At 46.1% G+C, this 15,278-nt stretch overlaps 1 pseudogene; it reads right to left on the reverse strand.

The window, feature by feature from the left end:
* Positions 1–12,800: 12,800 nt before the first annotated feature.
* Positions 12,801–13,575, reverse strand: LOC101151247 (olfactory receptor 7E24-like; annotated as a pseudogene).
* Between the last annotated feature and the right edge of the window lie 1,703 nt (positions 13,576–15,278).

The following is a 15,278-nucleotide window of genomic DNA, read 5'->3' on the forward strand; positions in this document are numbered from 1 at the left end:
AGAGGGGTCACAGACAAAATGAGAGATTTCCACATTCTTGATGATGGTGAATTGTAACACAATCCAACTATGCATCTGGGAATCCAACAGGCTAAGGAAAAAGGACACCAAAACGAAGAAGACACAGAGGTGAGGATTCACGATGACTGGGTAGTGCAGAGGGCGACAGATGGCTACAAAGCAGTCATAGGCCATCACAGTCAGGAGCATGCCTTCTATAAATGCAACAAGGACCAAGAAAGACATCTGTGTCAGGCAGCCCACATGAGAGATGACTCTGCTATGTGACTGCATGTCTACAATCATCTTGGGAACCGTGGCCGAGGTGAAACCGATGTCAGCCCAGCACAGGTTGGAGAGGAAGAAGCACATGGGGGTGTGGAGGAGGGAGTCAGAGCGGACAGCCAGGATGCTGAGCAGGTTCCTCAGCACCGTGACCAGATACATGGACAGGGACAGGGACTGCAAAGCGAGGACTGGCTGAGTTCTGGATCCTCTGAGAGTCCCAGGAGGAGGAATTCTCAGACACCTGTGAGATTCCGTGGCTCTGTGTGTCTTGGACACCTTGAGAAGGAAAGAGGATTGGAAAAATAAAAGATAAAAACCAGCCCTTAACGCTGGATGCAAGCAATTCACAAGGAACATCTTCACACTTGCGGACCATACACCGCCAGCAATGTTTCTCAGTTGTGACAATTCCAAAAATCTCAGAATTATTACGTGATTTACTTTTTTGCTGTACAAGGCTTTCTGTACATACTATTTTAGAGAAAATCCACTGAGGAATATTAGAAGACCGAAACGTCATATATAACAAATCCGTGATCTCAGTAAAATATGGCCTACTCTTTTCAGAAAAAATACAATGCAATGACAATGTCCTTCTCTCTTTAAGAAAAAGAACTCAGTCTAATTGAAAGAAATTAAGAAGCCGTGAAATACACTCTATTCTGACACCGTGCTACAACTTCCATGGATGTAGAATATGTAAAAGGACGACACAAGAGCTAGGACGCCATTATCTGAAAACGACATCAAACCTTATAGTTCTCAATGGGAAGACCTTTTCACATGCCTGTTACTTTTCATATTTATTATCATGCTTCGGTTTTCTGACATCGTTTCTTCATAAAAGTACATGCACACTCAAAGATGGGAGCTGTGTTTCCAAATGAATTGAATATAGAACTCTTGGCCAAGCACCATGGCTCACACCTGTAATCCCAGCACTTTGGGCGGCTGAGGCTGATGGATCACCTGAGGTCAGGAGTTCCAGACCAGCCTGGCCAACGTGGTGAAACCCCGTCTCCAGTGAAAATAAAAAAAAAAATCAGCCGAGTGTGGTGGCGGGTAACCCTAGCTACTTGGGAGGCTGAAGCAGGAGAATCCCTTAGAACCTGGAAGGCAGAGATTGGACACCCTGTGACAGGATTTTTGATATCCTAGAGAGATATTGCTCCTGACAGCAGAGTGGGCATATACCCTGTGATATTATTTGTAATATCCTAGAAAGATATTGCTCCTAATATCACGGTGGCTGTACACCCTGTGATCTTAATTGTAATATCCTACAAAGATATTACACCTAATAATACAGTGGGTGTACACCCTGTGATATTATTCATAATATATTACAGAGATACGACTCCTGATATCACAGTGAGTGTACACCATGTTTGTACACCCTGTGATCTTATTTGTAACAACTTAGAAAAATATTACAGCTAATATCAAAGTGGGTGTACACCCTGCGATGTTATTTGTTATCTACTAGGTAGATATTACTCCTAATATCACAGTGAGTGTAGACCACGTGTGTACAGACTGTGAAATTATTCGTAGTACCCTAGGAAGATATTACTCCTCATATCACTGTGGGTGTACACCGTGAGTGATATTTTTTTCTAATATCCAGTGGGGGAGAGGATGATATTGCTTCCAATATCACAGAAGGTGTACACCCCCCTGTGATATTGTTCCTAATATCCAGGGAAGGAGAGGATGACATTATTCGCAATATCACTGGGGGTGTACCGCCTCCCGCCGGGATATTGTTCTTAATATCCGGAGGTGGAGAGCATGATGTTACTCCCAATATCACAGGGGGTGTACACCACCCCTGTTTGTAAGCACCCCCTGTGATATTATTCCAAATGGCCTGTGAAAGAGTAAACATGACTCCCATTATCGCGGGGGGTGTTCAGCCCTGATGATATTGTTTTCTGACATCCAGGGAAGGAGAGTATGCTATTACTCCCAATATCGCAGGGGTTGTACACCCTTTTGTGTTTTTGTGCCCAATATCCAGGAAAATAGAGCATGATATTACTTCCCATATCGAAGTAATTGTACAGCACCCCTGTGATATTCTTCCTAATATCCAGAAAGGAAAAGAATGATATTACTCCCAACAGTGTAGGAAACGTATACCCGCGCTGTGGTATCTTTCCCAGTATCCAGGTGGGGAGAGGATCATATTACTTCCAATGTCGCAGGGTGTGTACACCCCCTCTGTGATCTCATTGCTAACATCCAGGTTTGGGGAGGACGACATTACTCCCAATATCGCAGGGGGAGTACATCCCCCTGTGACCTTGTTAGTCATTTCCTGGGTGGAGAGGATTATCTCACTCCCAATATCGCAGGGGGTGTACACACCCCTGTGAAAATCTTCCTATTTCCAGAGGGAGAGAGGATGGTATTACTCCCAGTACCGCAGGGGGTTTCCACAGCCCTGTGATACTCTTCCTAATATCCACAGGGAGAGAAGATGATATCACTCCCAATATCGCAGGGGGTGTACACAACCCTGTGATATTGTTCCTAATATCCAGAGCGAAAGAGGATGACATGATTCTCAATATCGCAGAGGGTGAACACCCCTCCTGTAATATTGTTCTGAATACCCTGGGAGGGAGAGGATAAGGTTACATTGAATATCGTAGGGAATGTACATTTTCCCCCTCTGATGCCCTTCCTAATGTCCAGGGGAAGAGAGGAAAATTTCACTCCCAATATCACAGAGGCAGTACATCCCACCTGTGATGTTGTTCCCAATATGCAAGGGGGGAGAGGATGACACTACTCTCAATATTGCAGGGCTGTTCACATCCCCAGTTACATTTTTTCCTAATATCTAAGGGAGAGACAATTATATGACAGCAAAGGTCACAGGGTCTGTACCTCCCTTCCTGATATTGCTCCTAATATCCAGGGGGGAAGAGGGTGATATCAAATATCAAAAGGGGTGTGCATCCCCCACCCCTACGACATTGTTCTTAGTAATCGTGAGGGGAGACGATGATATTGCTCCAAGTATCATAGGGGTTGTTCACAACCCCCTGTGATATTGTTTGTGATATCCAGGGGGGGAGAAAATCATATTACCTCCAATATTGTAGGTGGTGTATACCCCACCTGAAATATGGCACCGAATATCCAAAGAGGGAGAGGATGGTATTCATACCAATATCGAAGTGTGTGTACACGCCCCTTGTGATATGGTTTTTAATATCCAGTGGGCGGAAGGATGACATTAGTCCCAACATCCCAGAGGGTGTACACTACCCCTGTGATATTGTCCCTAACTTCCAGAGGGGAGAGGATGATATCACTTCCAATATCTCAGAAGTTGCACATCCCCTGTGATATTGTTCGTCATATCCAGGGAGGTGCAGGATGACATTCCATAGAATTTCACAACAGGCGTACACGCACAGTGTGATGTTGTTCCTAATATCCAAGAAGGGAGAGGATGATATTACTCCCAGTAAAGCAGTGGGTGTACATCACCCATGTGTTATTCTCTCTAATATGCGGGGCCGAGGGAGGGCGGGAGAGGATAACATTCCCTCAAATTTAGGAGGTGGTTTGACGCCCCTTGTGGTGGTGTTTTAAATATCCAGCGGGGAAGATAATAGTACTATTTTTGATGGTCTGATTCATCCGCTCCACCTTTCCGGAACTCTGAGGCCAGGAGGCGGCATGCAGTTTCCGTGTGATCCCCAATACCTTTGCCGTCTTCTGTACCAAGGCAGCCAAAAACACAGGCCCGATGTCTGAGCCAATCCGTAAGGCGGTCAAAATCTAGGAATCAGATCTCTAAGAAGCACAGGGGTTTCTTCACCAGCTTTCTCAGTTCGTGTTGGATAGGCCTCCACCCACCCAGAGTAGGTACGCCCAAGAACTAGTACATACTTGTTACCTCCACACTTTGGCATCTCTGTGAAGTCCACCTGGAGACCTTCAAAGGGGGCTGCTCCATAAGCTCGTATGCCGGGCAGAATGGCTGGACCTTGCCTCGCATCATGCTGTCGGCAGGTAACACACCGCTGCCTCACCGTTTTGGCAAGGGCTGACAGAGGCGAGATGTAGAAATACCGGCCTAACAACTTTTCCAGTGACTCCTGACCTCGATGGGTGGTTTCTTGCACAGCCAGTACAACTGCAGCTCCTAGCAGCTGTGGCACAGCTACTCTCCCATCTGGTAACCGAATCCATCCTTCCTCCATCACTTGTCCTTCCCTCTACCTGGAGAAGGTCCTTTTCTTCTTTAGAAGAAGTAGGTCCAAGATCAGGTGCTTGAGGGAGCACTGATGCCCGGAAGGGGGCAGATGCTGCTTTTCGAGCCTCTGAGTCAGCGCGGGAATTCCCCAAACCCAGCAAGGTGGAAGCTCGCTGGTGTCCTCTGCAATGCATAACTGCCACCTTGTGGGGTCTCCATACTGCTTCTAATCATTGCAAGATTTCTTGTTGATATTTTCTGTCTTTTCCCCCAGAGTTCAGTAGGCCCTTTTCTTTCTATCACGCTCCATGCACTTGAAGGGTTGAAAAGACATACCGAGAATCAGTGTAAATGTTTACAGTCTCACCCTCACTGAGTTCTAAGGCCTGAATGAAAGCAACGAGTTCAGCTTTCTGGGCTGAAGTGGTCTGGGGCAATGATCTGGCTTCAATAACAGTGTCCAGGGTTATCACTGCATACCCTGCACCTCTCTCTCCTTGGGGGTTGAAGAAGCTGCTCCCATCCACGTATAGCACGTATAGTTCCCAGTCTACTGATGCCCAAGCCTGGTCCCAGAAGTCAGGTCTGCTAGAGTCAACTGAGTCCAACACTTCTACACAATCAGGCTCGACAGGGCTCTCTGATACCGGGAGCAAGGTGGCAGGGTGTAGGGTGTTACAAACTTCAATGGTTATATGGGGATTTTCACAGAGCAAAGTTTGGTACTTGGTGAGTCTGGCATCCGTTAGCCAATGATGTCCTTTAGTATTCATTAAAGTCACCACAGCACGGGAGGCCTTTATGTTCAGGTTTTGCCCAAGAGTCAGCTTATTTGCTTCTTGTACTAGCAGGGCAGTTGCTGCCAAGGCCCTCAAACAGGGGGCCATCCTTTAGAAACCCCATCTAGTTGTTTAGAGAGGTAGGCCAGCAGCCTCAGCCAGGGCCCCACAGTTTGGGTTCAAAGTCCAGCTGCCATCTTTTCTCTCTGATGCATACAATGGAAAAGGCTTTGTCAGATCGGGTAGCCCCAGGGCTGGGGCTGCCTGGAGTTTTTCCTTTAACTCATGAAGGCTTGCTGTTGTTGGGATCCGCATTCCTAAGGTTCCCAGTCCCCACCCCCTTTGTGACCTCATACAAAGGCTTGGCTAATACTGCAAAGTTTGGGATCCACAGTCTACAAAACCCCACAGCTCCTAAGAATTCTCTCACCTGCCTCCTGCTCTTAGGCTCTGCTAGATTGCAAATGACCTGCTTTCATTCTGATCCTGGGCTGCGTTCCGACCCCTGTTGGATAGTCAATCCCAAGTAACGTACCTGCTGTCGGCAGATCTGAGCTTTCTTCTTGGACACCTTCTACCCACAGTCCTCCGGGTGCTGGTGTAGGGCGTCTGTTCCCTTGGCACACCCAACTGCCGTGGGGTGTCCCAGCAGAAGGTCATCAACCTACTGGAGCAACATGCAGCCTAGGTCTCTGCTGGGAAACTTCTGCAGGTCTCGAGCCAATGCCTCCCCGAAGATGGTGGGGGAGTTCTTGAACCCTTGGGGAAGCCCGGTCCAAGTGTACTGAGTAGTGACACCTGACTCCGGATCTTCCCACTGAAAGGCAAACAGCTTCTGCCTCTCAGGGGCTAATCTGATAGGAAAGAAAGCATCTTTCAGGTCCAAGCAGGTGAACCAGCTGTCCTCAGCTGGCAGCAACCCCAACAATGTGGACGGTTTAGGTACTGTTGGATGGAAAGTCAGTGTAGCTTGATGAAGCAAGCACAAATCCTGTGCCGGCCGGTAGTCCTTGGTCCGTGGCTTGGGAACAGGCAGGAGGGGAGTGTTCCAAGGAGACTGACGAGGAAGAATAATTCCAAAAGTTCTTAGGTGCTTGAGACGGACCTGGATACCTTGAAGGGCTTCTCTGGGGACCGGGTCCTGTTTTTGCCTCACCGGCTGGGCCCCAGTCTTAACTGGCCAATCCCGGAGGGTTGTCTTCTGCCCATACTCTTGGCCACCGCTTAGCCAGAGCTGGTCTTCTCTCTTGGCCCGGCTCAGTTAAGAAAAGTCTCCATTCCTCCTCTCGGGGGACCATAAGGGTCATAATGACTCCCGTGCCAGGTAACTTTAGCAGCAAAGAGCCGTGCTCTGTCAAAGACATAGTGGCTCTCAGCTTGCTGAGCAAGTCCCTTCCCAAAAAGGGCAAGGGACAGTCAGGCATGTACCAAAACTGATGAATGACTTTATGTCCTCTTACAGTACAAGTCCGAGACAAGCAGAAAGCTTGCTTTGCTGAAACCCCTGTGGCTCCGATGACGTCAATAGTCTTTTTGGATAAGGGGGCGACCGGGGCGCTTGCTAGTGAATGTTCAGCACCGCTATCTACAAGAAAGTCAACGTCTCCACCCCTGAATGTCATTCTGAGCAGAGGCTCTTTGGGGATGCTTGAGCCCGGTCTCCCTCAGTCCAAGAACCCTTCTGCCAGGTTGAGCAGGGCCCCTTCCTCCTTGTCCGGGGCCTCCTGCTCTGAGTCACCTTGTTTTCTTTTGAGCTGAGGGAGTTTGTTCTTCCACTGTCCTATTTCTTTACAATGAGCACACTGGTTGCGCTGCAAACTCTGACAGCCGAGCTGAGTTTCTATCCCAGGGCCCCCTTTCCCTGGCCTCTTTGGGGGGGCCCCTCTGATTGCTGCAGCTGACGAACAGGTCGGAGTGTCGCCGGGCCTGACCTCCATTCTCTTTGCCATTTTCCTTAGGGCTTACTGCATCCCTGTTTACGAACACCTGGCTAGCTATTTCTAGTAATTGTGATGGATTAATTCCTGCAAGCCCAGCCTGTTTCTACAGTTTTTTTCTCATGTCTTCTGCGCTTTGACAGACTAAAGCTTGTGAATCATGCGCTGATTTTCAGGGCTATCGGGATCAAAGGGAGTATACATACGATAGGCCTCACACAGTCTCTCATAGAATTGTGCTGGACTTTCTTCTTTTCCCTGAATGACCTCAGAGAGCTTGTTAACCTTTGTGGCCTTCTGAGCTCCCCTCATTAATCCTTCCAAGAGAGCTTCCCTGTCTCAGTTTAGCCTTTGCATCTCCTCTCTTTCATGTGGGTCCAACTGGGGGTGGGTTCCTGGCAACTGGGTCCTTCCGTACTCTTGGGGGTTTTGATAATCAGCTGGTGCATGTTCCTCTAGCCACTTAGTTCCTGCTTGGAGTACTCTCCGCCTTTCTTCGCTGTTAAAGAGGAACATGAGCAACTGGTGCCAATCAGCCCAGGTGGGGTTGTGGGTCTGGATAACAGCTTGGAGTAAATCAATTAGGGCTTGTGGCTTTTCGGTATAGGGCGGTGTATGGTTTTTCCAGTTGAGAAGGTGGACGCAGGTGAAGTGCTGGTACCCAAAAACACGCCTCTCCACCCCGTGACCATCCTCGTCTATCCCAGTATACCGTTGCTCTCTCAGGGGCATTTGTGTCCCCATTTTGGGTCGTAAACGAGCTGCCGAGGGAGGGGTGGAATGGCGCAATGCGACTTACCGCAATTAAAAATCTCAATTACTGACACTAATAATTATCAATATTAATAACCATAATATAATTTTTAAAATCAATAACGATAATAACGATAATAATGATAATTACTATTAAATAGTTATACTAATGATAAAAATAAATGATTAATATTAATGATTAATGACGCCTGATATTAATAACTGATATTGATCTTATTCATTAGAAAACAGTAACAGTAGCTCCTAATAAATAATATTAATATTAATAATGGGACACTTTTATTAGCAATTATTTCTTAATATTAATATTAATATCGGTCATTCATATTCCTGTTAATAATAAATGAGGAATAATTCATACTAATATTATGCCCTAACACCTCAGGGGGTGTACACCCACCTGTGATATTGCTCCTAATGTCCAGGGAGGGAGAGAGCATGATATTACGTTCAATATCGCAGTAGGTGTACACACAGCCGGTGATATTGATCCGAAAATAATCTCCAGGGAGTGGAGTATGACGTTACTCCCAATATAGCACTGGGTGTGCATCCACCCGGTGAATTTGCTCCTAATATTCACGGAAGAAGAGAATGCCATTACTCCCAACATCACAGGAAGTGTACACCCCCATGTGAGATAGTCCTTAAAAATATTCCAAGGCGGAGGAGGTGATATGACTACATGTATGGCAGAAAGTGGACACCCCGAAGGATATCGCTCCCATGATGCTGGAAGGAAGAGGATAATATTACTTTCAATATCACAGAAGGTGGACACGCCCCCAATGATATTGTTTCTAATTGCAGCGTGTGAGAGGAAGACATGACACCCAATATCCCAGGGAGTATAAACACCCCTGTGACACTGTTCCTAATATTCAGGGAGGAAGAAGATGATATGACTCCCAATACAGACGGATGTACAACCTCTGCACACAAAGGGTGCACACCAATCTGTGAAACGGTTCATAATCTCCAGAGGGGGAGATGATATTACTCACAATATGATAAAGAGGCTGTGAGTCCACCGCGGATCCTAAGAGCCGGGGGACAAGAGGGGCTGGCTCTTACTCCCCGCATTGCGGGGGGCGCCTCGCCCCCCTGCGATGGGGGTCCTAAGAGCCAGGGGGCAAGAGGGGCTGGCTCTTTCTTACGCCCCGCATCATGGGGGGCGCCTCGCCCCCCTGCGATGGGGGTCCTGAGAGCCAGGGGGGCAAGAGGGGCTGGCTCTTTCTTACTCCTCGCATCGCGGGGGGCGCCTCGCCCCCCTGCCATTTGGATCGTAATACCCGGGGGAGAAGCCCGGTTATATTACTCCCCGCATCCCGGGGAGCTCCCCGCCCCCCTGCGATTTTGATCGTAATATCCGGGGGGTGAGAGGCGGGTGATATTACTCCCCGCATCCCGGGGGGCGCCACGCCCTCCTGCGAGTTGGATCGTAATATCCGGGAGGTGAGAGGCGGGTGATATTACTCCCCGCATCGCGGGGGGCTCCCCACACCCCTCCGATTTGGATGGTGATATCCCGGGTGGGAGAGGCGGGTGATATTACTCCACTCATCGCGGGGGGCGCCCTCGCCCCCCTGCGATGTGGCTCGCAATATCCACGTGGAGAGAAGGGGTGATATTACTCCCTTTCGCCTAGTATGTTTTCTCTACTGCCACACTTGGTTAACACCCTGGGACATTATTTTCCATATTCTAGGAAGGTGTCACTGTTTAAGTCCCAGGGAGTATACACCCTGTGATATTATTCGTTATATTGTAGCGAAATGTGAATCCTGATGTCACAATTTTCTACACACTCTGATATTATTCGCAATAGCCTAGCGGGACGTTAATAATAATGTCACAATGTGTGTACAGCTTGTGCTATGATTCTTAATCTCCTAAGGGGAGGTTGATTTTATTGTCACACGGAGTATTTTCCCTTTGGTATGATTCGGAATATCCTGGAGGGATGTCACTCCTTATGTCACAGGGTTTGTACGCCTTGTGAAATTACTCGTATTACCCTTGTAAGATATCACTCCTCATATCACCGAGAGTGTACACTCTGTGATATTATCGTCATATTCTAGGGAAATGTTGTTTTTAATGTCACAGATGTTGCTCGCCTTGTGAAATTTTTCGTTATAGTTTTGTGGGATGTGACTCCTAACGTCACACAGGGTGTACACACAGTGATATTACGTGTAATCTTCTATAGAAATGTTACTCGTAAATCACAGGTCCTGTACACCCTTTAATATTCTTCGTCATATTCTAGGAAAACGTGACTACTAATGTGACAGGGCGTGTAGACCCTATCATAAAATTCGCAATATCCCAGTGGGACTTCACTACTAATTTCACAATGCGTGTACACCCTTTGATATTGTTCATATTATCCTAAAGAGATGTGACTCCTGATGTCCCAATGCATGTACATTCTCTGATATTTTTCGTTATATCCTCGGGGTATGAGACTTCTAATGTCACACGGCGTGTACTCCCTGTGTTCTGTTTCATAATATCCTAGCGCAATTGTACTGTAAATGACACAGGGGGTGTACACATTCTGATACTATTCATGATATTCTAGAAGGATGTTACTCCTAATGTCACAGGGGTGTACACCCTGTGATAGTATTCATAATTTCCCAGGGGTCTATACTCCTAATGTCACAGAAGATAACACCCTGTGCCATTATTCGTAATATGCTGATGAGATGATTCTCTTAATATCACAGGGGGTGTACACCCTGTGATAGTATTCTTACTATTCTAGGGGGATGTCACTCTTAATGTCACAGGTGTATTCCTTCTGTGATATTATTGAAAATATGCTAGCTGGATACTACTACTAATGTCACAATGCGTGTACACTTTGTGATATTATTAGTAATATTCTGGGGGGATGTTACCCCTAAGGTTACAGGGGTGTACACCGTGTGATATTGCTCCCGATATTGTAGGGATGTTACTCCTAATGTCACAGGGGGTGTACAGCCTTCGATATTATTTGTAATCTTATAGAGAGATATTAGTTTAATGATCACAGTGGGTGTACACACATGGGCTACACCCACTGGGATATTATTTGTAATATCTGAGGGAGATATAACTCCTAATATCACAGTGGGTGTACCCCATGTGTATACATCCTGTGATATTATTTGTAATATCCATGGTAAACATTACTTCTAGTATCCCACAGAGGGTACACCCTGTGATATTTTTCATAATATCATAGGGAGATATTGCTTCTAATAACACAGTGGGTGTACACCATGTGTGTACACTCTGTGATGTGATAGCTTATATCCTAGGGAGATATTCCTTCTAATATCACAGTGAGTGTACATCCTGTGATATCATTCGTAATCTCCTAGAAAGATGTTGCTGCTAATATCACAGAGGGTGTGTCCCCAGTGACATCATTGGAAATATCCTAGGGAGATGTTACTCGTAATGTCACAGGGGTTGTACACCCTGTTATATTGTTGTAATATTCTAAGGGGGTGTTACTTTTAAAGTCATAGGGGCGTACAGTCTGTGATGTTATTCGTAATATCCTAGGAAGGGGTTACTCCTAATATCACATGGGTTATCCTAGGAAGAGGTTACTCCTAATGTCACACTCCTAATATCACACCCTGTGGTAGCATTTGGAATCTCCAAAAGGGATGTTACTTTTAATGCCACATGGGGTGTACACCATTTGATAATATTCGTAAGATCCTAGGGACAGATGACTTCAAATATCACATTGGGTGTACACACATGGGGTACACATTGTGTGTGAACACCTCCTGTGATATTATCCATAATATCCTAGGAAAATGGGACTCCTAATATCACGGTCAGTGTACACCCTGTGATATTATTGGTAATATCCTAAAGAGATGTTACCACTAAGGTCACAATGTATGTACGCCCCCTGATATTATTCGTTATCTCCTCGGGGGATGTTACTCCTAATGTCACATGGGGTGTACTCCCTGTGATATTATTAGTAATATCCTAGGGGGATGTTACTTTCAATGTCACCGGTGGTGTATATCATGCGTATTCAACGCCTGTGATACTTTTCCTAATATCCTAGGGGCATGTGCCTCCTAATGTCACATGGGGTGAACAACATATGTGTACACCTGCTGTGGCATTATTCGTAATATCCTAGGGGAATATTACTCCTGATGGCGCAAGAGATGTACACCATGTGTGTCAACCCCCTGTGTCATTATTCGTAATATCCTAGGGAGATGTTTCCTTGAATGGCACAAAGTGGGCGCAAAAGGTCACAGGAGGTGTACACCTTGTGATGTTATCTGCAATAGCCTAGAAGGATGTTACTCCTAATATGTCACAGGGGTGTACACACTTTGATATTATTTGTAATCTCATAGAGAGATATGACTTCAAATGTCACAATGGATGTTCACACATAGTGTATACCCTGTGATATTATTCGTAATATCCTAGGGAGATGCAACTCCTGACATCACAGTGCGTGTAGCCAGTGTGTGTGTACAACCTTGATATGAGTCGTGATATCTAGGGTAAATATGACTCCTCATATCACACAGTGTGCACACCCTGTGATATTTTTCTTAATATTTAAGGGAGATAGTGCTTCTAATATGACCATGGGTGTACCCCATGTGTGTGTACTCTGTGACAGTATTTTTTATATCCTAGGGAGGTATTACTCATAATGTCACGGTGGGTGTTCACCCTGTGATATCATTCTCATTTGACCTTGCTGTCTTTGTTAACCCACCCTACAAAACGAATGGAACAGATAAGAAGGTATTGAGATTAGACTGTGCTGTCGTGCGGCCGCCGCAGGACACTTTTAATATCCCCGTTTCTCAGGCTGTAGATGAAGGGGTTCAGCATGGGGGTGACCACCGTGTACATCACTGAGGCCACTGCACCCTTTCTTGGGGAAGATGACACATCTGAACCGAGGTACCCTCCAACGCCTGTTCCATAAAATCAGCAAACAACTCACAGGTGAGACCCACAGGTGGAGAAGGTTTATACTTCCCACCTGATGATGAAACCCTCAGAATGGAGGAAACAATTTTACAGTAAGAGAAAAGGGTCCCCGAGATGGGAAGAAAACCAAATACGGTAGCAGGGAAATCCATGTTGATGTTCCTGGTGAAGGTGTCACAACATGCAAGATGGGGGAGTTGAGAAGGTTCCCAGAAGAAATTAGGAATTTCCACATCCTTGAAGCAGGTCATTTGTAAGGCAATCAAGTTGTGCAGCTGGGAGTCTAAAAGACTGAGGAAAAAAACAAAAAAAAACAAAGACAACAAATCTAGGAAGCCACGGAAAAACGGGTTCAAGATGGCTGAACGATATAGCAGGTGACAGATGGCACAAACCGGTCATAGGCCATCACACTCAGGAGCATGTCTCTCTTCCATGCCTCCAAAAATGGCAAAGAGAGACATCTGAGTCAGGCAGCCTGCATAGGAGATGACTCTGCTGTGAGACTGGATGTCCACACTCATCTTGGGGACCGTGGTGGAGGTGAAACCGATGTCAGGCAAGGACAGGTTGGAGAGGAAGAAGTACATGGGGGTGGGAAGGTGTGAGTCAGGGCTGACGGCCAGGATGATGAGCAGGTGCCCCAGCACCGTGAACAGGCACATGGACAGGAATAGCCCAGCGACGACCGGCTGCAGTTCTGGATCCTCTGAGAGTTCAAGGAGGAGGAATATAGAGACATCTGTTAGACTCTGTGGGTCTGTACCGTTTGGATACAACCCTCTTTTGCCTGGAAAAGAGGGTTGCAAAATCGGAAACAAGTAAACCAATACCCAGCATTGTGTCTGCATTTTGGATATAAACAATACACAAGTCATGTTTTCCGATTTCCGAGCAATCCACACTCAGCAATATTTTGTAGTTCTGACAAGCTCAATTGCCTTATAATGCTTTCAACATCCATTGCTGTGTTATTCACGTCTTGCTGTACACACCTGCCTTAGAGACACTAGCTTCAAGAACGTTCCAAGAACCAGATCATCATATATAACAAATTCGTAATTGCTAGAAAATACAGCCTATCTTTTCCGAAGTAAAACATGTTATAAAACCATTGGCTTCGCTTTAAGAAAAAGGTTATCCTAATTAAAAGAAATTAAGAACTCAAATATTTTATTTATTCTACTAGATTGATACAAATTCCCTTGATTTAGAACATTTGTAAACACTGTATAACAGCTGAGACCATGCCATCTGGAAATGAAGTGAAAATTGATAGCTCCTAAGCAGAAAATAGTTCCACATGCCAGTTATGTCCTAGTGATTTCATCATTCTGTTTTCGGACTTTTCTCCTTCCAGAGAGTAATTGCTTACTCAAATCGGTGGGTCTTGTTTTAAAATTCATGGAAGCTCTGACTCCTGTCCTTAGCTTAGGTGGACTTAGAGTTTTCATCAGAACGTTTGGCCGGACGCGGTAGCTCACGCCTGTAATCCCAGCACTTTGGGAGGCCGAGGAGGGCGGATCACGGGGTCAGGAGATCAAGACCATCCTGGTCAACATGGTGAAACCCCGCCTCTACTAAAAATACAAAAACTTCGCCCGGTATGGCGGCGCGCGCCTGTAGTCCCAGCTACTCTGGAGGCTGAGACAGGAGAATGGCTTGAACCTGGGAGGCAGAGACTACAGTGAGCCGAAATCACACCACTGCACGCCAGCCTGGGCAACGAGAGCAAAACTCCGTCTCAAAAAACAAAAAACAAAAAGCATCAAGTAAGTCAAAGTCACTCTGATGACAGCCAATTTTGGTGAAGCAAGGAAGTGTCAATTCAATCATTAACATAGATTTTGACTTTTGCTATCTCCTAGGTGCCAAGCAAGATATAGGCTCTGGGGAATCAGAAACCAAAGAGACTCACTTGTTCCTCTCACAGTACTCAGTACTTACTGAGAGACGGACACAACAAAATGTCCTGTCTGGAATGCAGGGAAAGCAGAACTTCAGGTCAGGGGATATTTCCGTTGAATTGTGTGGAGTTGAAGCTGATTATCTAAAGGAATGTATCTAAAATTCACTTTGCCTTTACTTTATGCATCCATCACCTAGAGATCACGCAGCGGGCACCCACGATCGGCTTAATCATCACTCACTTCCATCGGATCAACTGGAAATCAAGTCAGATGAGAGTGCTGAGTGTCAGAGGATGGACGTCTCACCCCTTGCCATACAGAGAAGTAGAAAGGGTGGTATTCAAAATTCATGGCCAGACTCGAAGTCCCGGGTGCTATACTTCCT

This window comes from Gorilla gorilla, chromosome 2, assembly GCF_029281585.2.
Source record: "Gorilla gorilla gorilla isolate KB3781 chromosome 2, NHGRI_mGorGor1-v2.1_pri, whole genome shotgun sequence".
Taxonomy (NCBI): domain Eukaryota; kingdom Metazoa; phylum Chordata; class Mammalia; order Primates; family Hominidae; genus Gorilla; species Gorilla gorilla.